Source organism: Neovison vison, chromosome 11 (assembly GCF_020171115.1).
Source record: "Neovison vison isolate M4711 chromosome 11, ASM_NN_V1, whole genome shotgun sequence".
NCBI lineage: Eukaryota > Metazoa > Chordata > Mammalia > Carnivora > Mustelidae > Neogale > Neogale vison.
Genome location: NC_058101.1, coordinates 115,790,036 through 115,816,382, shown reverse-complemented (window position 1 = coordinate 115,816,382; position 26,347 = coordinate 115,790,036). Strand labels below are relative to the sequence as shown.

At 34.2% G+C, this 26,347-nt stretch overlaps 1 protein-coding gene and 1 non-coding gene across 2 annotated transcripts in view; both read left to right on the top strand.

Moving 5' to 3' along the window:
* Positions 1-26,347, top strand: part of CCSER1 (coiled-coil serine rich protein 1) — a 1,235,477-nt gene that overhangs the window by 1,151,787 nt on the left and 57,343 nt on the right. The window lies entirely within an intron of this gene.
* On the top strand, positions 22,560-22,723 carry LOC122890565. Its single transcript, XR_006381095.1, has one exon. It is a non-coding gene; the product is annotated as a U1 spliceosomal RNA (small nuclear RNA).

Below are 26,347 nucleotides of genomic sequence, written 5' to 3'. Positions count from 1 at the left end.
AGATTAAAAATCCCATTTAAAGGGATAACTGTGATTCTCTAATGCTTTGGAAGTATTCATCTAGCTATAAATATATCTGAGTAGTTACTATATAAGAGAACAAATCTCCTTGATTATTATCTCATCTCTGCTATCATTAGGTAATTATGACATACACTTAAGCTAACTGTAATAGTTTTAGATTAGGAGTAAGAAAATAGAGTTAAAAAAAAGACAAAGTAATTTGCAAAGCAAAAATCTGTATAATCAGTGGACACTTTTATGTTTAGCCCATTTTCCATTAAAAGTTACCTTTTTCAAGAGGAATAAAGTAATTATATTTATATTTCCATTGTGGAACTAGCTCATAGAGATGTTATTGATAAATATGAAAGCTTTGCTGACTGTTAAAATGAAATATGCATTAAAATTCACTTTTTGAACTAACATGTTGAAATTCAGATGTGATCATTATCTTAATTCCTTTTCCCAGCTAATCTTTGCAGTGTTGATTTTCATCATTCACTCATTCAAGAATCATTATCATCTGCCTATTATATGCTTTATGTTAGGTGCTGGGAACGGAAAGACTAATGCATTTAAATGTGTTCAGGTAAATGTACAGATAATAAGTTATTATTTATAAAAATTAATTAACATATACCAGAGAGCTGAATAATTAATTCTACCTCACTTCTCTTTTTTCATATAATTACTTAGACGATTTATTACAGAATTATTTCAGCTTTTCACCTGCTTTTAGTGACAGAAGGTTTAAAATATGCATAATATGGTTGAGTTAAGCAAATTCCTTCACATTTGACACTTACTAGAGTGTCAATCTCTACAGTATAAAATAAGCCATAACTTGTCATATGATTATAAAATCTCAGGTACTCTGGAAAGAGCTTTGGAGTTGCATTTTATCTAATTTTGTGAGGTATGTTGGAGTTTCTTCTATAACCTCTCTCATAAGGATGAAAATGGGGATAGGGATGGGGTGGGGATGTGGATTTAGGTAGTTGAAATATGGATGGAAAGAGAGCAAGGAAAGTGAATGAGAATAGGTTTAGAAGACAAATTGCTCTTTCTCTCAATTTTGCTGAAGGCTGGCTGTGATTATTGGTATAAGCCAAGATAAGTCAAATAATCAAATATAAAAATTGCAGTGACTTCAGAATAAATTGCTGAGCACTTGAATTTGAAAAGCCCTTTTGTTTGATTTAATGAGTTGAATTCTGCTTGTATATCAGAGAAGGATAAAGAAATCATCACAAGCCTCTCCATAAGCCCATTATCCCTACAATTCCCCAATAATAATCTTTAGGTGACTAAAATAAGATGAATTAATAAATATTACTCATCCATATGGTTTCAGTTATAACTTGTTTTGTTTTTATTGTGCCATTAGAATATTAGAAGTGTTCTCAATAAGATATGCCATTTCTTTCTCTATGTGCTGCAAGGAGTATATGTAAACCAAGCTGAAAAAATAATTACAAATTGATATTATGTAAGTCATTTATGTCTGGAGACATTGTTCCACATAAAATGATTTCTTCAAAAATCTCCAGTGATTCTATGTTATCTTCAGGATTTAAAACAAATTTAGAGATCTTGTATTCCACTCAAGGCAACCTTAGTCTACACCTAATCACTTTTCCAAAGCCTATTTAAACTTGAAATATATTTTTATTAGCCACCACTGTTTGCCAGTTCATACTTTTTCCAAATAGGTGTACTCACTTAAATTAACTACATGCATTTTTATTATTTTGCTTACATTGATTCCTCTCATTAAATTCCTTTTGTTCTCTTCCTTCTCTATCTAAATTATTATAGTTTTAAAGATCCATCTAAATTTTACTTTCCTAGTGTCTTCCTGCCAGTCTCTGTTGTATAGTCCTTTATAGTCAGTTTATATGACTAGGAAACTCAACTGTGACATTTGTTAGTTTTATCTCCATGGGCAACTAATGGAAAATCTTTATGCTCTATATTTACATCAAAACTGGAAATAATAGCAGTAATATCACATGGGGTTGCTATGAGGAATAAATTAATTAATAATAGAAAATATAAACATGGCACAAGTGTTGCTGCTTTTGCTGTTGTTACAAATGTTACTATCATTAGATTATTTGCCAACATACTATTGCCTTATTTCTTAGCTGTAATAATTTAATCTCTTATAAATGAATGGCATTTTTTTCCTATTATATTTTAACATCCTTAAGACTAAGTAGAATATATAAAATACTCCATCAACAGATGAATGGATCAAGAAGATGTGGTATATATACACAATGGAATACTATGCAGCCATCAAAAGAAACGAAATCTTGCCATTTGCGACAACATGGATGGAACTAGAGCGTATCATGCTTAGCGAAATAAGTCAAGCGGAGAAAGACAACTATCATATGATCTCCCTGATATGAGGGAGTGGTGATGCAACATGGGGGCTTAAGTGGGTAGGAGAAGAATCCATGAAACAAGATGGGATAGGGAGGGAGACAAACCATAAGTGACTCTTAATCTCACGAAACAAACTGTGGGTTGCTTGGGGGAGGGGGGTTGGGAGAAGGGGGGTAGGGTTATGGACATTGGGGAGGGTATGTGCTTTTGGGTAAATTGGAAGGGGAGATGAACCATGAGAGACTATGGACTCTGAAAAACAATGTGAGGGGTTTGAAGTGGCGGGGGGGTGGGAGGTTGGGGTACCAGGTGGTGGGTATTATAGAGGGCACAGCTTGCATGGAGCACTGGGTGTGGTGAAAAAATAATGAATACTGTTTTTCTGAAAATAAATAAATTGGAAAAAAATAAATAAATAAATAAAATACTTCATTGATATACTGAATTGCTTTGCACATTGATAGTAGAAGTTCAATAAAAATTTGCCCAATCAGTACGTAAAATTATGAATGAAAGGCCAAACAAAGAAATTAGTGAATATCCTTGCATTCCAATTTCTCCATATGGATTAAACCTATTTTCCTAAATCAGTTTTTATTCAGGTGTGGGTTTTTTTTAAATAGTTTTACTTTGGCAATTCTGTTTATTTAGCAACAATAAAATTGCTGCAGATAATTTTCCTTTATGATGCATAAATAAAGTAAAGGGTAAATATTTCTTAAATCTCAACTAGAGGATTTTAACAGCATTATTGAATAATATTAAAATCCTTACAATTCACAAATTTTAACAGTTAACTCTTGACTAAAACAATTTATATTTAGAACAAGAAAAATGTTATATACATGGGTTGAATAGGAATTTTATTTATTCCTTTTTCATGATGCAAGCTCTAAATATTGCTTTAACCAATTTATGATATTGACAAAATTTTGGCTAGTTACTGTAATTTAAGAACGAAAAAATAACCTTCAAAACCATGTTGAGTTTTTTTGTTTTTGTTTTTGTTTTGTTTTGTTTTGTTTTGTTTTCCAGTTTATTTTACTGGTAGGCAGGCAAAAAGCCAGCTATTTTTTTATTTTTTAAGATTTTATTTATTTGAGAGAGAGAGAATGAGAGGGAGAGAGAGCATTAAGTGGAGAAAGGTCAGCAGGAAAAGAAGACTCCCTGTCAAGCAGGGAGCCTGATGTGGGACACGATCCTGGGACTCCAGGATCATGACCTGAGTGGAAGGCAGTTGCTTAACCAACTGAGCCATCCACGTACCCCAAGGCATCTATTCTGAAAGAACTAGGGTTGTGATGGAGGCTAGGAAAGAGGAGGTGAGGAAGGTGGAATAACATTTCACAAAATGAAAAATTAAAACAACAGCAAGAATAACAGCCTTCATTCCACTGGGCAGCATCTGCATTCTGCTTAATGGTATTATTAACTGTTGGTATCTTTTAGGGATACCTGGTTATAAGCATTGCCTCCTGCTTCATGAAGCAATTTTTGTTCATTCCTATACATATCTCAGCTTTAAAATTGAGAAATAGAAAGTTTAAAATATATAGAAATATGGGAATATATATATATAAGAAAAAATAGTGGAAAGATAGGGTATGCTTGGCTCCTGGCGAGGGAATGTTCAACAGGACAGTTGGGTCAGGAGACAAGCATCTCTCATCTTGATCCTTGTAATAGGGTTTGAATTTTATATTCTACATACATGTTAACTTGATAACGCGTACATAAAAAAGACTGTATAAACAAAATATGGAATCCTATAAGCCAGTAAGCTGATGATAATGTCAGCAAGGTAATAGTAAGCATAAATATGAGTTAAGGCACCTTTGGCACCTCTGCAACTTTGACATTTCCCTTTTCTTCTTGTCCCTTCACAAATCAACTTTCTTATTCTTTCTTCTATTCACAGTTTGACTTACTAATTCATACCAGTGTGAAGTGTATTTTCCAGGAACATTTAAGTTTTCAAGAGGATAACATTTTTTTTTAACATAAAAGACTTGGGAAATTAAAGGCATACTAGGAGAGGTTAGTGAATATTTCAGATTGAAAAGAAATCAATGATTGTAAGAACAATTCCATGGGAAATTTATGCCTACTTATGTGTGAAACAAACTATACTATTTGACTAAGCAAATGTTCTGGCAACTTTTGAATCTATGCAGTATTTTTTTATTAGAAACATTTTAACACATGACAGTACATGCATTCTTAATCTCTAGAATTATGTTGTGTTTACCTGTCCAAAATTCAACATTTGGTAGATCAGTAAATAGCTAGATGACAGGCAGACAGAAGGTTGCATTTTATCTGGTTAAATTCTATATCTAATCTCCACCTTTGCCCACTCTGCTCCGTGCCCTAGATTTTGACCTGTCTTGACTTATCTCTGGGTTTCCTAACCCTCTTGCTTCCAGTTGATTTTCTCTAAGAGGAAAAAGGACAGGAGATTTGAGGGGGCAAGGAGAGCAATTTTGAAATATTTATTTTCCTGGTGCCCAGTCTGCAGAGATTCAGCAACCTGGCTATTTCCCTTGACCTAAGGTCTCAGTTCCTTCAGTCATGTAGCCCTATCAACGAAATTCTTTTTTTCATCCAATTCTAGTAACTGCTCACTTCCTTCTCCACAAAGAATGTTAAAGGGACCCTGTTGTAAGTAATGATGGAGTTCTGCACCTTCCCTTTTAGCTCCATGTTTGCCCATATAAAGAGTCCTATGACAATCTTTCCTAAATTATACTAATATGAGTGTTGCATCTATTTCCTCCTGGACTCAAGTACAGTGAATAGAATTTTTGATCATTGGAATCCATGGTGCTAGTGGGATTTTACTTTTAAAGCCCCATTATGTCTACACCTGGTGATGTTTCCAATTTTTTTAATGTGTTTATCTTTCATTTGAGTACTGTATATGTTAATAGGTATAGCACTAAGAAGAATAGTTACTGTTTGTTTATGAACTGTCAGGCATTGCATTAAAAGGCTTGAGCATATTAACTTACATCAGACCTAAGGAGTAGGTACTATTATTATCCCCCTTAAAGATGAAGGAAGTGAGACTTACAGAGATTGAGTACTTTCCCAAAATCACACCGCTGGTAAATGATACAGTGAGTGTGATTTAAATTGCAGCAGCATGACGTCCTGCTTTTAACCACTATACGTTATTGTGTAGTATTAACATACTTTACTGGGTCAGTATGACATACATGATAGAATTAGAAAAAAAGAGGTACTTAGCTCAATGTAGTTGCCTACTGTAGATGTCCAAATTTTCGTGTGAGTTGAGTTGTAATGAAAGTTTAAAAAAATGTAGCATTTTGAACAATTTTTAAAAGAAATGTGAGGCAGTGTGTCACACAATAATACAGCCACATAAATGGTATAAAACTTTTAAAACCTAACGATTGTGCCTGATGCTTAAAAAAAAAACTTCTAAGTATATTTTTAGAAGCCTTTACAGTAGTATATATTTAGCAAAACTATCTAACACCAGAATTTTTTACAGAATTTCCTTTAGTGATAATCTGCTATCATATAAAATGTGGAAAGTAAATTTTAATTTTTGCTGAACAATCACTTAAAGGAAAAGTGCATCATAAAACTCTAAATCTTATAGCAATAGGCAGTAAACTCATATGGGAATCAAGTATGTTTTTCCTGCTTAAAGCTATAGTAATTTTTTATTGTACTCATCCTACCAAGAAATTCTTGGGCAATATTTTAGTGTTATCCCATCCCATGAAATGAAGTAAAATAGGGTATCCTCTGGTTCTATTCTTTAATTGTTCTTGTTGAATTTAATCTTGAGAGTAAGGATTAATTTACAGTGCTAATATGTTTAGTTGAATTGATTTTATTTGGATAAACATTGATTTGGTTTAACACCAGCTATCTTTAAAGAAGCTGAATGGTTTTGCATTGGACATAATAATTGGTACAGCCACTGTTTAATCAGGTAGAAAGCATAATTATATGAAGTGTATGTTTAAGTCATGGTGTTTATGCTAATAAGGAAATCTACCTTTGTCAGTGGCATCTATGTATACGAGAAATGAGCAAGAAACACAGATCAACTTCAAAGACAGTCCAAACTAAATTAACTTGAATCTTAATTTTAGGCTAAGAATCATTAAAAGAGAAAAAGCACATGTTCTTCTCAACTTTTCAGATAACTGGAAAAGAAATGTTTCTTAAATTGTGTGCATCATCAGCTTTTCACATTTTTAAATACTAGTCATGGAACAGTTTGTTCTTAAGCAGTTAAAAGTAAAATACTTTCTTCAAGAAAAATAATTTCTTCAAGAAAAAGTACTAAAAGCAAAAGAACAGCAGTGACAGTAGTAAAGACCATTATTACTGGGAGAGGTTAGGAGGTACTCACTGTCTTTCAAGGTTAGGAAAAGCAATAGATGCTATTGAAAGTTCAAGACCACAGACATGGAGTGGTACACCTGCTGCACACAGCAGAACTGCTCCATTTCTTCACTTCCTGTTCCCCCTTCCCCTACTGCAAACACCTCCTTACCCAAATACATAATATATATTTAATATTTATATTATTTATAAATAATATGATTTCTATTTATATTGCATATATTTACATATTAATTTATAATTGTTTTTTATTTATTTTTAATAAACATAATATATTTCTATCCCCAGGGGTACAGGTCTGTGAATAGCCAGGTTTACACACTTCACAGCACTCACCATAGCACATACCCTCCCCAATGTCCATAACCCCACCCCCTTCCCCTAACCCCCCTCCCCTCAGCAACCCTCAGTTTGTTTTGTGAGCTTAAGAGTCACTTATGGTTTGTCTCCCTCCCAGCCCCATCTTGTTTCATTTATTCTTCTCCTACCCCCTTTACCCCCCATGTTGCATCTCCACTTTCTCATATCAGGAAGATCATATGATAGTTGTCTTTCTCCGCTTGACTTATTTCGCTAAGCACGATACCCTCTAGTTCCATCCATGTCGTCGCTAATGGCAAGATTTCATGTCTTTTTTTTTTTTTTTAAAGATTTTATTTATTTATTTGACAGAGAGAGATCACAAGTAGGCAGAGAGGCAGGCAGAGAGAGAGAGGAGGAAGCAGGTTCCCCGCCGAGCAGAGAGCCCGACGCGGGACTCGATCCCAGCACCCTGAGATCATGACCTGAGCCAAAGGCAGCGGCTTAACCCACTGAACCACGCAGGTGCCCCAGCAAGATTTCATTTCTTTTGATGGATGCATAGTATTCCATTGTGTATATATACCACTTCTTCTTTATCCATTCATCTGTTGATGGACATCTAGGTTCTTTCCATAGTTTGGCTATTGTAGACAGTGCTGCTATAAACATTCGGGTGCACGTGCCCCTTTGGATCACTACGTTTGTATCTTTAGGGTAAATACCCAGTAGTGCTATTGCTGGGTCATAGGGCAGTTCTATTTTCAACATTTTGAGAGTGGTTGCACCAGCTTGCATTCCCACCAACAGTGTAGCAGGGTTCGCCTTTCTCTACACCCTCGCCAGCATCTGTCATTTCCTGACTTGTTAATTTTAGCCATTCTGACTGGTGTGAGGTGGTATCTCATTGTGGTTTTAATTTGTATTTCCCTGATGCCAAGTGATATGGAGCACTTTTTCATGTGTCTGTTGGCCATCTGGATGTCTTCTTTGCAGAAATGTCTGTTCATGTCCTCTGCCCATTTCTTGATTGGATTATTTGTTCTTTGGGCGTTGAGTTTGCTAAGTTCCTTATAGATTTTGGACACTAGCCCTTTATCTGATATGTCATTTGCAAATATCTTCTCCCATTCTGTCAGTTGTCTTTGGTTTTGTTGTTTCCTTTGCTGTGCAAAAACTTTTGATCTTGATAAAATCCCAATAGTTCATTTTTGCCCTTGCTTCCCTTGCCTTTGGCAATGTTTCTAGGAAAATGTTGACATGGCTGAGGTCGAAGAGGTTGCTGCCTATGTTCTCCTCAAGGATTTGAATGGATTCCTTTCTCACATTGAAGTCCTTCATCCATTTTGAGTCTATTTTTGTGTGTGGTGTAAGGAAATGGTCCAATTTCATTTTTCTGAGTCCACGCTGACCCCGCATGGGCTTCACCCCAGTTTAGCCTCTGGAGCGATGTCCCTCAGCGGAACAGACTTTTAAAAGTCTTGATTTTGTGCTCTGTTGCTCCGCTGCTTGCAGGGAGCTGGTCCTTCCCCCCGAGGTCTTTCTTCCCGTCACTTTGGATTCACTTCTCCGCCAGTCCTACCTTTCAGAAAGTGGTTGATTTTCTGTTTCTAGAATTGCTGTCCTTCTTCTCTTCCATCTGCCATTGGATTTGTAGGTGTTTGCAATCTTTAGATAAGCTCTCTAGCTGATCTCCTGCTAGCTGAAGTAGTCTCAGCCTGCTACTTCTCTGCCATCTTGACTCCTCCCTCTATTAATTTATATTTATAATGTAAATATACATTACATATATATAAACACACACACATATATATTCTAAATTCTTACTGTAGTCTAATACTTAAAAAAAAAAAAACCTTTACTGTCATGGCAGTCTTTCTTATGTCTGAACTCTTCATAGAGAAGCTTAAGCTCTTTTGCTCTTATTCTGTCAGCATAACTGAAAGATGGCTGTTCACCATTAGGTCCTGTCAGTTTAGCTTATATGTATAGAACTAAATATTTTTACTTCTTCCTTTTCTAGCATGAATAATCCAATTTTTCCAGTTATTTTTTTCTATGATAGTTTCACCTCTTTATCTCTAGTAGAAACTCCTTACCTAGTTCATATTTTTATTTATTTCATGCCATCAAGAATTTTGCATTTAGATGCTTATGCTTATATATATGTGTGTGTATATATATATATATATATATATATATAATGTGTGCTGTAATAGTTTGTGCTTCCAGATTAGCTTGCTATCAAACAGGGTTTTTCTGAAATATTTAATATAAACCTTTACTCCCTCACAGAAATGGTTTTTTTTTTTAAAGATTTTATTTATTTATTTGACAGAGATCACAAGTAGGCAGAGAGAGAGAGGAGAAAGCAGGCTCCCCACCGAGCAGAGAGACTGATGTGGGGCTCAATCCCAGGACCCTGGGGATCATGACCTGAGCCGAAGGCAGAGGCTTTAACCCACTGCGCCACCTAGGCACCCCATGGAAATGTTATTTTTTCTTTAAGTATCTTATACTTGTATCCTTTACCTGTTTCTTTCTGCTATCAAATAATCCAAAATTATGCCTCTTCAATATTTTATTGTTTTTTCATATATATTTTTTATCTTAAGAAAAGATTTTTAATATGCTGGTCTGTGACTGAATTGAAGACAAAATTTATTTCAAATATCCTATATAAGATAGGGCTCAATAAATGATGAATTTGTATCTATGGCATTGATAGTAAATTACTGCATTACCTCCTAGAGAAGGTGGTATATAAGATATAATAAGATATATATCCTTATATAAGATATAAGGATGGATCAGACTCACCAGGAACTTATGACTGAATTAAATAATTGTACATGATATCTGGTTCTTTTTTTCTCAGATACTTACTTAATTTTTAAAATTAATCTTAGCACTGATACCTGTTATCTATCATCTATCATCTGTCATCTATGTATCTATCATCTACCTCTTTATCTCCTTTTCTCTACTTAGTATATTTCTCTCATTTTACTAAATTACCCATCCTAACATTAAAGATTAGTTAATACACAGCTGAGTGAATTGTTTGGCTGTTCTTTAAAGTCCTGATTATTTAAAACTATTCACAAATTAGTTTTGTAAAAAACTTTAAGTTTACCCTGATGTGATCAGATATAAGGAAATAGCTAATAGCTCATATATTTTTTATCTATATGTGATGGAACATAGGTAAGAACATTTTAAAAAGAGTTCATAAATTTTTAGGGTTTTCATTATACAAATTTAATAAACATTATCTTTTGGAGAAATTTTATGTTCACAGCGAAATTTCACGGGAACTCCTGAGATTTCCCATGTACTCTTGTACCCATATGTACAACCTCCCCACTATGAACATCTGCACCACACCAGTACATTTGTATTATATGTGAATATATATTGATACATCATTATCACTCCTCAATATATATGGACACATTATGATTATTACCTCTCAATTTATATTGGGGTTCATTCTTTGTGTTGTACATTCTATATACAATGAGTACATAAAAACATATATTCATGGTCGTATCATACAGAATAGTTTCACTGTTCAAAATATTTTCTGTATTCTGCCTATTTATCCATCCTTGTCCCCCTCAACACCTCACAACCACTGATCCTTTTGTCATATACAAAGATTTGCCTTCTCCAGAATGTCATATAGTTGAAACAACACATAGTCTTTACAGTTGGTTTAATTTATTACTAAATGCATTTAAGTTTCCTCTATTTTTTTTATGGCTTGATAGCTCATTTGTCTTCAGAACTGAAAATTATTCTATTGTCTGGGTGTAATACAGTTTATCCATTTGCCCACTGAAGGACATCTTGGTTGCTTCTAAGTCTGGGAATTTATGAAGAAAGCTATTACAACCACACAAAAACTTGCACATAGATGCTTTTAAGTTTTCAGAACATTTGGGCAAATAATAAGGACTGTGATTGTTGGATTATACAGTATGAGTAGGTTTAGTTTTACAAAAAAACTTCCAAAATGTTTTCTCAAGTGACTGTACAATTTTGCATTTCCTCCAGCAATGAATGAGAGTTCCTACTACTCCATATTCTCACCAGAATTTGGTGTTTAAGTACTTTGGATTCTTGCCATTCTAGTAGGTGTGCAATGGTGTCTCATTTTTTTTAAAAGATCATATTTGGGTTTTTTAGAGAGAAAAAGAGAAAGGGGAAGAGAGAGGGAGAAAGAGAGAGAGAGAGTTAGTTCGTGTATGAGTGGAGGGGGGTGTGGCAGAGAGAGAGAAAGAATCTCAAGCAGACTTCACACTGAGCATGGAGCCTGACTTGGGACTTAATCCCAAAATGACCTGAGCCAAGTCAAGAATCGACTGCTTCAATGACTGAGCCACCCAGGCACACTAGTATCTCATTGTTTTAATCCGCAATTCTCTGATGATATGTTGAACATCTTTTCATATATTTACTTGCCATTGCCTTCTGTCTATCTTTCTTGGTAAGGTATCTATTAAGGTTTTTGTCCCATTTTATAATACAGTTGTTTTCTTATGATGGAGTTTTAAGAGTTTTTTGTATATTTTGGACAACAGTCCTTTATTAGATGTATTTTTTACAATATATACTCCTAGTCGGTGGCTTGTCTTCTCATTCCCTTGGCACTGACTTTCATAGACAAGTTTTTAATTTTAATGAAGGCCAGTTTATTGTTTCTTTCATGGAATGTGCTATTGGTGTCGGTGCTAAAAAATCATTGCTACATTAAAGGTTAGCTAGTTATTCTCCTATTTTCTAGTAATTTTATGGATTTTCATTTTATATTTAGATCTAGGATCCATTTTGAGTTAATTTTTGAAGGGTAAAAATCTTATTGTACGTGCATGTCTAGTTGTTCTGGCACCATTTGTTGAAAAGACCGTCTTTGCTCCATTGTATTGTCTCTGCTCCTTTGTCAACAATCAATTGACCATATTTATATAGGTTTGTTTCTGAGATCTCTATTCAGTTCCATTAAATCTAGTTGTATATTCTGTTGATTAATGTAGCTTTATGGTAAGTCTTGAATTTGGGTAGTGTTAGTCCTTAACTTTGTTTTTCACTTTCAGTATTGAGTTAGCTATTATGGGTCTTTGCCTCTCTACATAAACATTATTATCAGCTTATTGATATTCATAAAATAACCTACTGAGATTTTAACTGGGATTCCATTCAATCTATAGATCAGTTTGGGAATAACTGATGTCTTGACAATCTTGAATCTTTCCAATAATGAATGTGAGATATCTCTCCCTATGCTTAGCTTTTATTTGTTACCTTTTATCAAAGTTTCCTTATTTTCTTCTATAGATCTTAGATATATTTTGTTATATTTGCACCTAAGTATTTTATTTTGGGGGTGCTAATGTAAATGACAATGTATTTTTAATTTCAAATTCCACATATTTGTTGCTGATATATAGGAAAGTGATTGAATTTTGTAATTTATCTTATATCTTACTACCTTGCTATAATTGCTTTTTAGTTCTGGAGAGGTTGACTTTTTAAAAATTTTCTATATACATCATCATGTCATCTGCAAACAAGATGACCTGAGTAAGTTTTATTTAGCGTTTCATGTGTTATTGCCTTAGCTAGGACTTCCAGTACATTGTTGAAAAGCAGTGGTGAGAAAAAGACATCTTTATTTTGCAGGAAACCTCCAAGTTTCTCACTAATAAGTATGATGTTAGCTATAGTTTTTTTTTTCCTTTTAATATAGATTTCAAAAATCAAGTTGAGGATGTCCCCTCTGTTCCCAGTATGCTGAGAGTTTTTATCAGGAATGGATTGGGAGTTTATCAAATGATTTTTCTTCACCTATCAATATGTTCATGAGATTTTTCTTCTTTAGTCTGTGGATATGATGGATTACACTAATGGGTCTTCCTAATATTGAACCAGCCTTCCACACCTGGGATATTGGTCATAGTGTGTAATTCTTTTTTTCTTTTTGTATGTTTTTGGATTTGATTTGTTAATAATTGCAAATTTTTATATATTTGTTTGTGAGAGATATTGATATACAGGGTTTTTATTTTCCTGTAATGTCACTGTCTCATTTTGATTAGAGCAATGTTGATCTCATAGAATGAGGAAGTAATCCTTCTGTTTCTATGCTCTGAAAGATATGGTAGAGAAGTGATATAATGTCTTCTCTAAATGTCTAGTGGAATTCATCACTGAATTTATCTGAGTATGATACTGTCTTTTGGAATGTTATTCATTATTGATTAAATTTCTGTAATATATAGGCCTATTCAAATTGTCTATTTCTTTGTGTGTGTGTTGTAGCAGATTGTATCTTTCAAGGAATTAGTCCATTTCATCTAGCTTGAATTATTTAATTCAAAAGATGTTTTCAAATGTTTGAAAGAACAAGAAAAACACTGCCATTATATTGAAGGACGTTACTCTTGTGAGTGAAAATAGATAATCAACTAATTAAGCAATTAATAAGACCATTATATAAAGTGATAATTTGGGGCTATTAGAGAAAAAGAGGTAGTTGGTTTGTTTCCTTTTATTTATTCAGAGTCTGCCTCTAATAGGAAGTGTACTTGTATTGCTACCTATATGACAAAAATGAACCAGTTTTTCAAATTGAAAGATCTGAGAGTGGATGTTCAAGATACTGTAAGCAATAACTAAGAGGCCTAGCATGGAGTCATCATGGCATATTGAAAGAAGAAAGAAAGAAAGAAAGAAAGAAAGAAATGTTCTGTGTGGAGTATACTGCAGAAATGGTTATGCTTTGACTTTTCAGATGATGAATTTCCAGTTTTCTATGAGGCTCCATCATTTCTAGAAGTTTTAAGAAAAATGTTGCCTAAATATATACTAAAACTTTGTGCTTATGTAGCTTGAAATATTCAGACAGCTTGGACTAAACACCATATAATTATTCCTTAAATAAGTACAATAAAACTTACCATAAAATATAAAATAATTTGAATGTGGTTCTAAAAATTACATATTTCTTAATTGTTAGTGTACATAATTACATATAATCACATAATATCAGAAGATAATATTAATGTTGCAGTATAGATCAGGTACTATGCTCAGAATTTTCCATGGTTTATCTTACATATCAAGTCCATTTTACTGATAGAAAAAAATGCAGCCTTAATGAAATTAAAATAACTAATCAAAAGTCACATCACAAAAAAATAAAAACACAATTCTTGTGCTAAGCATCTTACTTTTGGCCTCTTTTTTAACTCCAAAGCAATTGTCCCTTCAATCTGATTAAAATATATAAATGAAAGGAAGGCAAGTGATCACATTGTCAGAGTTTCTCATATTACAGAGTTGATCTTGATCTACACAAGTTCGAACTGTGGAGATCTACTTTTACATGAATTTTTCTTGATAAATACAGTATATTGCCCTGCACATTTTCTCTTTCTGATGATTTTAATTGCATTTTATTTTCTCTAGCTTTCTTTATAATATAGTATGTAATATTACCTACAAATTATATTTTAATCAATTGTTTATGTTATCTGTAAGAATTCTGGCCAACAGCAGGCTATTGGTAATTAAGTTTTGGGGAAGTCAAAAGTTACACATGAATTTTTGACTATGTAGGTAGTTAGTACTCCAACCCCATGTTTTTTAAGTGACAACTATGATTTGGAATTCTTTCATTTTGTGACAATGAATTTAATATAAGATAATTTAATGAGTATAATTAATGACATTGAATTTAATATTCCTTTTTATTAAAAAAATTTTATTTATTTATTTGACAGAGAGAGACAGTGAGAGAGGGAACACAAGCAGGGGGAGTGGGAGAGGAAGAAGCATGCTTCCTGCTGAGCAGGAAGCCCCATGTGGACCTGGATCCCAGGATCCTGGGAAAATGATCTGAACCAAAGGCAGATGCTTAATGACTGAGCTACCCAGGCACCCCATGATTTAATATTTCAGTACTTTTATTGATGTTCCATCTTTTGATATATGTATGATGATTTTTTTGTAATTTTATTATAAATGGTAGCGAATTTGAAATTTTTTCTGTTTTCTTTTATTGATTTGCTAATGGAAGTCAGTATAGTATTTATTTGAAATGTGTTTTATAGCTAGCTTTTCTATTATCTGTTTCACTAAGGGTATGTTCTCAAACTGAAATACTCTTTTTCGGATATCAACTGTATTCCTTATGATTTTGTTAAAAAATTATTTATTTATTTATTTAATCTCTTCACCCAACATTGGCCTCAAACTCATTACCCCAAGATCAAGAGTCATGTGCTCTTCTGACTAAGCCAGACAAGTGTCCCTTTTCCTGACACTTTTAGAATTACAAAATATACATGTGGTGAGTTGTCCTGAAGTATCACATTTTTAATTCAAAATTTAAGGGAAATTTATCTTTTTAATAAATTATGCATGATATATTATGAAATGGAATGCAAATTATGATTCCTAAAATAACAGATTTCAAAGAAATTTTGTGTGATAGGCAGTTTTCTGGTTGTTATATATGACTCTCTCACCTGAAAGTGTCACTCTTTTCTATCATTAAGTTTATTTAGATAGAGTTTGAGAACTACTGCATTTAGCAGTTCCTTTAATTTGCAATTTATGGTGCTTGCTTCGGCAGCACATATACTAATTTGCAATTTATGTTATTGAAGCTTCCTAAATATTAAAATATGAGGTAAAGAGACTTAGGATCTATTTCCAACCTATAAGTTTGAAGCTGCAAAGAGTAGCTTTCAAAAGTATATGGGAATGATCAAGTTCATGTATCACGTGAACTTATCATTCAGTGGAATAATATATAGAACTAATTTGTAATTAATAAGTAAAATTAATTTACTAATTTATAGAGAAGGCTATTTCTTGCCAATATCCAAAATGCCAACACCTTTATTTACTGTACCTTCATTTTTAGCATTAATGTAATGAGGATCCTTGGGAGATAAATAAAAAGAAATCTGTTCACAGGAAATAACATTTGAACAGGGAAGGTGAATATTCATTTAAATGCTCTGGTTGGCTTCAAATTCATCATTTGAAAAAAATATGTGCTGGATTCATGAAATAGCATTTGAACAGGGAAGGTGAATATTCATTTAAATGCTCTGGTTGGCTTCAAATTCATCATTTGAAAAAAAAAATGTGCTGGATTCATGCTGCCAAATCCAGTTTCTCGATACCACATTATATGCTGATCATGAGTTCAAAAGTTAATATCACTATTCAGCCATGGCCGACTTACTGTACAGTTTGTCTTTTATTATAAGTTGAATGAGTCGAATAAAATAATCTGTGACTAGTATTTAGCTCAATTCCTGGCACATAACCGGTTAATAAAAAACTCAGCCGAGTTGTACTAACTAAAATCTCATTTACTGGCTGGGAAGAATATAGTGAGGCTATATAATTCAGCTGTAAAACACTAACATTAATGGTATATATTTTTAAAAGAAATGACCTAAATTCTTACATTAGACACAGAAACAAAGCCAAACAAAAGAGAGATATTTGGGACAAGAACAAACTTTATAAGTTAGGACAAACCTTACTAGAGACAAGGGTTTCTATATATAATAGGTCTGTGCTGTCAATCTGCCTTAATCTGATCTACTTATATATATATATATTTTTTTTCACTTTCTGCAATGCATCTTATTTGGAGCACAGTGTGATAGCATTTTGTACTTACAGAGCATGTTTCATCAGTTTTCAAACTCATTAATCCTTACAGCATCCCTAGGGCTGTATGTTATACAGGTGAAAGAATTTAAAGCTGAGATTTATAAACAATTTTTCCTTGTGACATTGCAATCAAATGAACAAAACTTCAATTAACCCATTGTAGGTACAAAATAGAGATTCAATTAATATGAATATAATTTTGGGAGAGTGTGTAGGTATTTCAAATATCTACAATTAAAACAATGTTCGTAAAAAAATTAAGTGAATTTAATAATTAAATGTGCTTCTGCACATAACAAACATATAATCCATCAAGGCAAATATGGTATTTGCAGTTATTTTAACTTAATATTTTGAGGAGAAATGAAAATTAGTGACTGTAATTTTGATTTTTATCTAATTTGAGATAGCTCATTAAAAGGAAAAGATTTAGTTATTAATTACTTCTATTTAAACTTGAGTATTATCCAAATTATCTGTAAACTTTCTGTTAAAGCATCTGAACTATTCAAAACAAATGGATCCACCCTTTGTTTAAAAGAAAGTGGATTATCAGTAAATTTATAAAAGCACAATAAAAATTCTGGTTCACATATTCATAGGCAATTAGAATGATACTAGAAGAATTTTTTATGAAAAGCAAAATAAATATGTGTTTAAAATCCACAATTATGCATTAATAATTACTTAATGAAATATGCTGTATCAAAATCAATTCCGCTGACTTCATAAGCTTGAGGGAGTTATGGGATGCACCAGCTTCCTCACTTTTAATTTGAGAATTATTTCTAAATATTGCACCAACTTCCATTTATTTTTAAAAGGGAAAAATGCACAGACAGTAAGCATAAATAATTTAGATAATTCATATAACTGCATTATATTAAAAGGTACTTTAAGGAAAACTCATGGTTCTTTGGATGTAAGGATTATATAAAGTGATTACAATGTTTTTTTTCATGAATACATCAAAACAGCAAAATCACATTTATTAAAGTGCTCTTCCCAAATCCTATCATTAGTTTACATGTGAATCTTATAGTTTCAACATTTTTATAGACAGTACTCTTTATTCCTACTGGTCATATTAAGTGACAAGAAAATAAATATTTTCCTATTACATTTTACCTACAATTTTTAGAATGATGTAGGGAGAAGAAATTACACTCAGAAATTATTTCTTGCCTCTAAGTGATACCACAAAATATATAGAGGGTGCAACAAAAAAAAGCTTGTTCAAAGTTACATCACATCCCTGAGTTCTGGGGCTGTCTTGAGGAGCTTTCAGCTTTCCTAGATACAAGCCATTAGCTGCTTCTGTCAAATCATGGAATTTAGTATTTTATACAATAGCTTCCTGAACACTTTGTGACAATTCACTTAAAGTTATAAAACAATCCACTAGGATTTATAATAAAATATGCTTTGGCAGCATTGTATATATTCTCTTGTATTTGTTTCTCACATCTATTTTTGAAATTTATCAAAAATTTACTAAATATCTTCTACATTGCTAGCACCATGCTAAACGTGGGACAGTAAAGCCAACTAGACACAGGCCCTCCTTTCAGAGAACTCCTTGTCTAATCAGGAAGAGGGCTATCTAAGGAAATAACCACAGTATCTATTAATGTAATAATTTCTGTGATAGACATTGTAAAAACTGATATTGGGCTATAGATGAGAAATAGCATTAATCATGCATTTTTTAAAAGATCTTATTTGTCAGAGAGAGAGAGAGAGAGCAAGGGATAGAGCACAAGTAGGGGGAGCAGCAGAGAAAGAGAGGGAGAAGCAGGCTTCCTGCAAGCAGGAAGCCCAATGTGGGGCTCAATCCCTGGACCCAGGGATCATGAGAGCCAAAGGCAGATGCTTAACTGACTCTGCCACCCAGGCACCCCTTTGTGTTGTTAGAGAGGGACAGTGAGAGAGAGCACACGAGTGGGGAGGGACAGCAGTAGAGAGAATCCTAAACAGGCTCCATGCCCAGTGTGCTGCCTGACATTGGGCTCAGTCTCATGACCCTGAGATCAAGGCCTGAGCCCAAATCAACAGTTGGATACTGAACTGACTGGCCCATTTATGAATATTTACTCATAGGAAGTGGTCTTCAAAGTATTTAGATTCCATAATCTTCTCACTAAACATAGTTTGCAAATATAAATACTCATTTATATGCAATCCTGATTCGATATACTAGAGTCCTGATAAAATAATTGCATAAATGAATATTAACAGGGTAAAATTAAAATGACATTAATAGTACCTTAATAAATTTTATTGAAATATATTTGGTATATAATACTATGTGAGTTTCATAGTATAGTGCAAATGATTGGACAGTTCTGGATACTACTCAGTATTTATCATAAGTGTGGTTACCATACATTATTACAATTATATTCTCTATCTGTACTTTTCATCTCTGTGACTTCTTTTATAACTTGAAGTTTGTTCTTCTTAATCCCATTCACCTATTTTATCCATGCATACACGCACATCTCCCCTCTGACAACCACCAGTTTGTTCTGTGTTTTAGTCTGTTTAGCTTTGTTTTTTTTTAGTCTGCACATGTAAATAAGATCATATGGTATTTGTCTTTTTCCTTCTCACATATTTTACTTAGCGTGATGCCCTTTAGGCAAGTCCATGTTGTCCCAAATGGAAAGATCACATTCTTTTTATGAATGAGTAATATATATAATGAAATGTATGTACACACACACACACACACACACTCGTGTGTGTGTGTGTGTGTGTGTGTGTGTAAATAATGATGGAATGAAATGGGGGTGCATATATGTTTTCAAATTAGTGTTTTTGTCTTCTTTGGATAAATATACAGTGGTGGAATTACTGGATCACATGATATCTCTATTTTTAAGTTTTTGGAGATAGCCCCCATACTGTTTTCTACAGTGACTACACCAGTTTACATTCCCATGAAAGTGCACAGTGTGCACAAAGTGCACCTCCTCTCACATCCTCACCAACACTTTGCTGTCATTTCTTTCTGATACTAGCCATTCTGACTGGTGTTAGGTGATTTCTTAATGTGGTTTTAATTAGGATTTCCCTAATTAGTGATGTTGAACATATTCTCACAGGTCTGTCAGCCATCTGTATTTCATCTTTAGAAAAATGTCCATTCAGTTCTTCTGACCATTTTTTAGTTGGACTGTTTTTGTTTTTGATATTGAGTTGTGTAAGTTGTTTATATATTTTTCATGTTAACCTCTTATTAGATGTATAATTCAATAAGTTGCTTTTTCATTTTGTTAATAGTTTGCTTTGCTGTGCAAAAGTTTATTTTGGTGTAGTCTCAATAGTTTTTGTTTTTATTTCCCTTTTCTGAGGAGAAATATCCCTAAATATGCTGCTAAGACCAATGTCCAAGAGATTACTCCCTTGCTTTCTTTTGGGAGGCTTATGGTTCCAGGTCTCACAGGTCTTTAATCCACTTTGAGTTTGTTTTTGTGAATGGTTTAAGAAAGTGGTTCTGAGTTTGTTTTTGTGAAAGGTTTAAGAAAGTGGTTCAGGGATGCCTGGGTGGCTCAGTGGGTTAAGCCTCTGCCTTCAGCTAAGGTCATGGTCCCAGGGTCCTGGGATCGAGTCCCGCATCGGGCTCTCTGCTAGGCAGGGAGCCTGCTTCCTCCTCCCTCTCTCTCTCTCTGCCTGCCTCTCTGCCTACTTGTGATCTCTCTCTGTCAAATAAATAAAATCTTAAAAAAAAGTGGTTCAGTTTTATTCTTTTACATGTAGGTGTCCATTTTTCTCAACACCATTTATTGATAAGACTGTCTTTTCTCCACTGTATATTCTTGCTTCCTTTTTCATTATTTAATTGACCATACAAGCATGAGTTTAATTCTGGGTTCTCTTTTCTGTTCCACTTATCTATGTGTCTATTTTTGTTCTATTACCATACTGTTTTGATTACTAAAACTTTCAGAGTATCATGAAATCTGGGATTGTGATAATTCCAGCTTTGCTCTTTTTTTCTCAAGATAGCTTTAGCTCTGTGGGGTCTTTCATGGTTCCGTACATATTTCAGGAGCATTTTTTCCCAGTTATATGAAAAATACTATTGTATTTTTTTTTAATTTTATTTATTTATCTGACACATAGGCCACAAGCAGGGGCAGCAACAGGCAAAGGGAGAGGGAGAAGCAGGCTCCCTGCCAAGCAGGTACTATCTCAAGAAACAAGAAAAATCTCAATGAATTTAACCTTACAGGTAAAGGGACTGGGAAAAAAAAAAAAAAGCTAGTATAAGGAAGGAAATAATAAAGATCAGAGAAGAAGTAAAAAAGTAGAGATACCTGGGTGGCTTAGTTAAGCATCTGCTTTTGGTTTTGGTCATGATCCCAGGGTCTAGGATCCAGCCTCTCATCATGTCCCCTGCTCAACAGGGAACCTGCTTCTCCCTCTCCCCACCCCTGTATAACTATAAACTTTCCTATTAGAACTCCATTTCTGCATTCCAAAGATTTTGGACCATTGTTTTTTCATTTTTTAAATTTTCTTTCTTTTTTTTTTGTCTCCATATATGTTATAATTTCCTCCTTTATTTCTTTGTTATTTGTTGTTTAGTAGCATGTTATTTAGCCATCACATGTTCATTTTTCTCTCCCAGTTTTTTCTTTTAATTTTGATTTCATAATATTGTAGTTAAAAGTGATGCTTATATGAATTCAATCATCCCAAATTTATTGAGACTTATTTTGTGACATAATATGTGAATTATCCTGAAGGATATTCCATGTGCACTTGAAAAAAAATGTATATTCTGTATATAAATATTAAGTCCATCTGGTGCTATGTGTGATTCAAAGTCACTATTTCCTCTTTCACTATTTTCTGTTTGGATGATCTTTCTATTGATGTAGGTGGGGTGTTAAAGTCCTCTAAAATGATCATATTACTGTCTATTTCTCCTTTTATATCTGAATTTGCTCTATGTATTTAGGTGCTCCTAGGCTATGTGCAAACATGCTTACAATTAGCATTACCTTTTGTTGGATTGTTATCCTTAAGTATTTCCCTTCTTTGTCTCTTGTTATAGTCTTTTAAAAAAATGTTTATTTTTTAATATAAGCATTGCTACCCAAACTTTTTTTTCCCCTTCTGTTTGCATGGAATATCTTTTTTCATCTCTTTACTTTGTCTATATGTGTCCTTAGGTTTGAATGGAGTCTCTTGTTGGCAGCATTTGGATGATTCTTTTATTATTCAGTGATATATCAGTGACTTTTATTATTATTCTTTCAGCCACTCTTTATTTTTTGATTGGAGCATTTAGACCATTTACATTTGAAGTAATTGTTGATAAGTATGTTCTTATTGCTAATTTCTTGTTTACTGGTTGTTTTTTATATTTCCTTTCTTCTTCTCTTCCTTTGTGATTAATGGCTTTACTGTTATGCTTGGACTCCTTTCTCTTTATTTTTTGTGTATCTCTTACAGTTTTGGGTTTGTATTTACCATGAGGTTCACATATGACATGCTAAATATATAGCAGTCTATTAAGTTGATGGTCATTTAACTTTGAGCACATACTAGGAGTCTATTTTTTATGTATGTCATATTTTACATCTTTAGAGTCCCATAACTAATGATTTAGATGTAACTGATTTACTACTTTCGACTCTTAACCTTCATACTACCTTAATAAGTGACTGAGTATGTCAAGCAATTGAGAATAAGTATGGTTGCTCTTACAAAACTTTTTCCTTTTATAATTTTCTGGCTTGTAGTTAAGAGTTTTCATCACCATACTTACCTGGCAGGGGAGATACCATGATCACGAAGGTGGTTTTCCCAGGGCGAGGCTTATCCATTGCACTCCGGATGTGCTGACCCCTGCGATTTCCCCAAATGTGGGAAACTCGACTGCATAATTTGTGGTAGTGGGGGACTGCGTTTGCGCTTTCCCCTGGTAAAAAAAAAAAAAAAAAAAAAAAAAAAAAGTTTTCATCACCACTTAAAGAAGTCCCTTCATTTCTTCTAAGACTGAGTTAGTAGTGGTAAGCTTTTGACTGTGTGTGTGTGTGTGTGTGAGAGAGAGAGAGAGAGAGAAAGAAAGAGAGAGAAAGAGAAAAAGAGAAAGAGGAAATCTATTTCTTCAATTCTTTATTTTTTTAATTTATTTTAAAATATTTTATTTATTTATTTGACAGACAGAAATCACAAGTAGGCAGAAAAGCAGGCAGAGAGAGAGAGGAGGAAGCAGGCTCCCCACCAAGCAGAGAGCCTGATGTACGGGTTGATCCCTGGACCCTGGGCAGAGGCTTTAACCTGATGAGCCACCCAGGTGCCCCTTCAATTCTTTTTTTAAAGATTTTATTTATTTTAGAGAGAGAGAGAGAAAGAGAGAGAGAAAGCACGTGGGGGAGGAGCAAAGGACAGGGAGAGAGAATCTCAAGCAGACTCTCCACAGAGCCCAACATGGGACTCAATTTCACAACCCCAAGATCATGACCTAAGCCAAAATCAAAAGTCAGCTGTTCAACTGACTGAACCACCCAGGCACCCCTCTCCTTCAGTTCTGAATAACTTTTTCAGGTACAGTATTCTTGCCTGTGGGTTTCTCTTTTTAGTACATGAATATACCATACCACTTCCTTCTGGTCTGCAGAATATCTGCTAAAAAATCAGCTCATAGCCCTATGTGGTTTCCCATTATATGTAACTAGCTGTTTTTCTCTTGCTGTTTTTAAGATTCTCTATTTTTAATTTGTGACTTTTTAATTATGTTTCTTGGTATGGACCTCCTTGGGTTCATCTTGTTTGGGGCTCTCTGTGCTTCCTATAGTTCAATATATGTTTCTTTCTCCGAGTTATACAAAATTTAGCTTTTTTTTTTCTTTTTTTCCAAATAGTAAGTGGTAAAGGGGTTCAGCATGCTGCATGCATGGGGGTCCTAGAGAGTTGTCTGCAACTAAAACAGATATGGGCCTTGTGTGTCATGGGGTGCTTTATGTCTGTTATCTTGAACAGATGGCTGGAGCCATAGTGGCACTGCTCAAGGGTGTCCTTATATGTGCATTACTGGAGACGCCATGGGGGGATGCATAGAGCTCAGGCAGTGGGGAGATTGCCCTTGGTATGGAAGACTGGATTTGGAGTGGGCAAGAAGCCCAGGGCTTGTGAAGGCATTTTGTGGCTGGGAAACTCAACTCTGCCGCCATCTTCACTATCAAATAGAGAGTATAAACTTGGCACTCATTAGCCCTTCAAAACCCAGAGAGTGTTCCATAGGTTCCCTACCGTTTGGCAGATACTCAAAGGCTGGTTCCTTTGAATTGTAGTTACCCTTTTAAATCATTGCTTGTTTTCTGGGCCTCAGGGTGGATGACTCTATTCCTGGTCCCTCAGTACTATCCCTCTCTCTAGTTTGCAGATTGGAGGTCAGGGTTCATTACCATGCTTCTGTCCTTCTTGTCATTCTCTGTGTGGTCCATCTACCCTTTTTTGTGCAGAAGCTATTCAGTCAACTCTTAGTTCTTTAGGAGGAATTGCTCTAAATGTAGGTAAAGATTTGGTATGACCATGGAGGGGGTGAATTCAGGGTATTTTTGAGTTGTCATATTTATCTCTTCCTAATACTTAAAGTATTTCAAAATTTTATTTAATGTGTGATTATCCAAACACTTTTTACTTTCAATAGCATTTTAATATATTTTAGTGAGACATATCAAATATATTATTTTTGAAAACATTGATTCTATATTCTGGTATTGATTTTAGAAGTTGTATTATACAAAGTATATGTTATCTCCCAAAACAACATGGATCCGAAAAAAAGGGGGCTACTTATAGTTTTCATGTTATTTTTTAGGAATTATTCCAGTCATTTTAAAAAATAATAAGAAGGAAGTGACATCAATGAGATGTCAGATTAAGATTTCCTGGACTCTCCTTTCTCCCACAAACATACCAATTCAGCAACATTTCACAAATAAATTACCCTCCTAGAAATTTAGAAACTATAAATTGAAAGGCTCTTAAACCCCAGGCAAATATGTTACCAGACTCACTGAAGCCAGTAGGGAGATGCATGACACCCTCTTAACAGAATATCTACTCTTGGCTCAGAGCCATATAGTCATGAAGAAACTCCCTAGCCCCAGCTTCTTCCAGGTTAAGGAAAGAGTAGGTTTGGGTGTCCAGAAGTCTAGCTTTTCCAAGAATGCTCTGCAGGGAGCCTACTTCTGACCTTCTGGTCTTGGATGCTAATGGAACCCACACATTCTAGCCACCTAAAGAAGAATGAGGATGATGGCTTGTGTTGTTTGATGCCATAGATTCTCCCCCTAGCTCAGCACAGACAAATGAAAAATCCCAGTTCTCAGCTGCCCCCTGGAGAGGGAGAGTTGATCCCTGTATCCAGCATTTCAACTTCTCCATGGCTGCCCAAAGAACTAGCCTCCAAAATATCTGGCAAGGCTGATTGGTGAGGCTCTTCTCCTATATAGTCAGCTGTGAAGAGTGGAAGAGATGCCTGTTCTGCCTAATGTGTAGAATTCAACACAGAGTTAAGGAAAATAAAGAATCAAATAACAATGTTCTGAACAACAGAGTAGAATAAATTTCTGGAAACCTGACCCTATTAAAATGGACTTAAATTATTTATCTGACAGAGATTTCAAGACAATTGTCATAAAAATGTTCATCAAAGCCAAGAGGCCAATACATGAACACAGTGATAATTTCAAAGAGTAAGAGTGCATATTTTGGAAAGGACAGTCTTTTCAATCAATGGTGCTGAGAGAACTGGCTAACCACCTGCAAAAGAATCAGTTAGACCCTCCTTATCTTACACAATACACAAAAATCATTTTAGAACAGATTAATGACTTAAACATAAGACCTGAAACTCTAAAACCCCTAAAAGAAAACGGGGGAAGAGCTTTGTCACATTCTTTTTTAAAGATCTTGGATACTACATACTACACCAAAGGCCACAAAACAAAAACGAACCTATAGGAGTATGTCAAACTGAAAAGCTTCTGTATCACAAGGGTATAATCAGCAGTTGAAAGACACCCTATGGGATTGGAGAAAATATTTGCAAACCATGGATTTGGTGAGAAGTTAATCTCCAAAATATATTAGGAATTTGTACAACTAAACAGCAAAAACAAAGAGACACTCCTTAAGTGCAATTCCAAAATGAGCTAAGGACTTGAATAGACATTTGTCCAAAGAAGACCTCCAAATGGCTAATGGTATATAAAAACATGCTCAATGTCATTAGTCATAAGGGAAATGCAAATTGAAACCACAATGAGATATCACCTCACACCTGTTAGGATGACTATTATCAAATAAAATACAAATGTTGATGATGCTATGGAAAACTTTGAGTTCTTATACACTGTTGCTAGGAATGTAAAATGATTCAGCTTCTATGGAAAATAGGATAATGTTCCTCAAAAAATTAAAATTAGGACTACTGTACAATCCAACAATCCCACTATCTGGGTGTTTGTCCAAAAGAACCAAAATCAGGATCCTGAAGAGATAGCACTCTTGTGTTCACTGGAGCACTATTCACAGT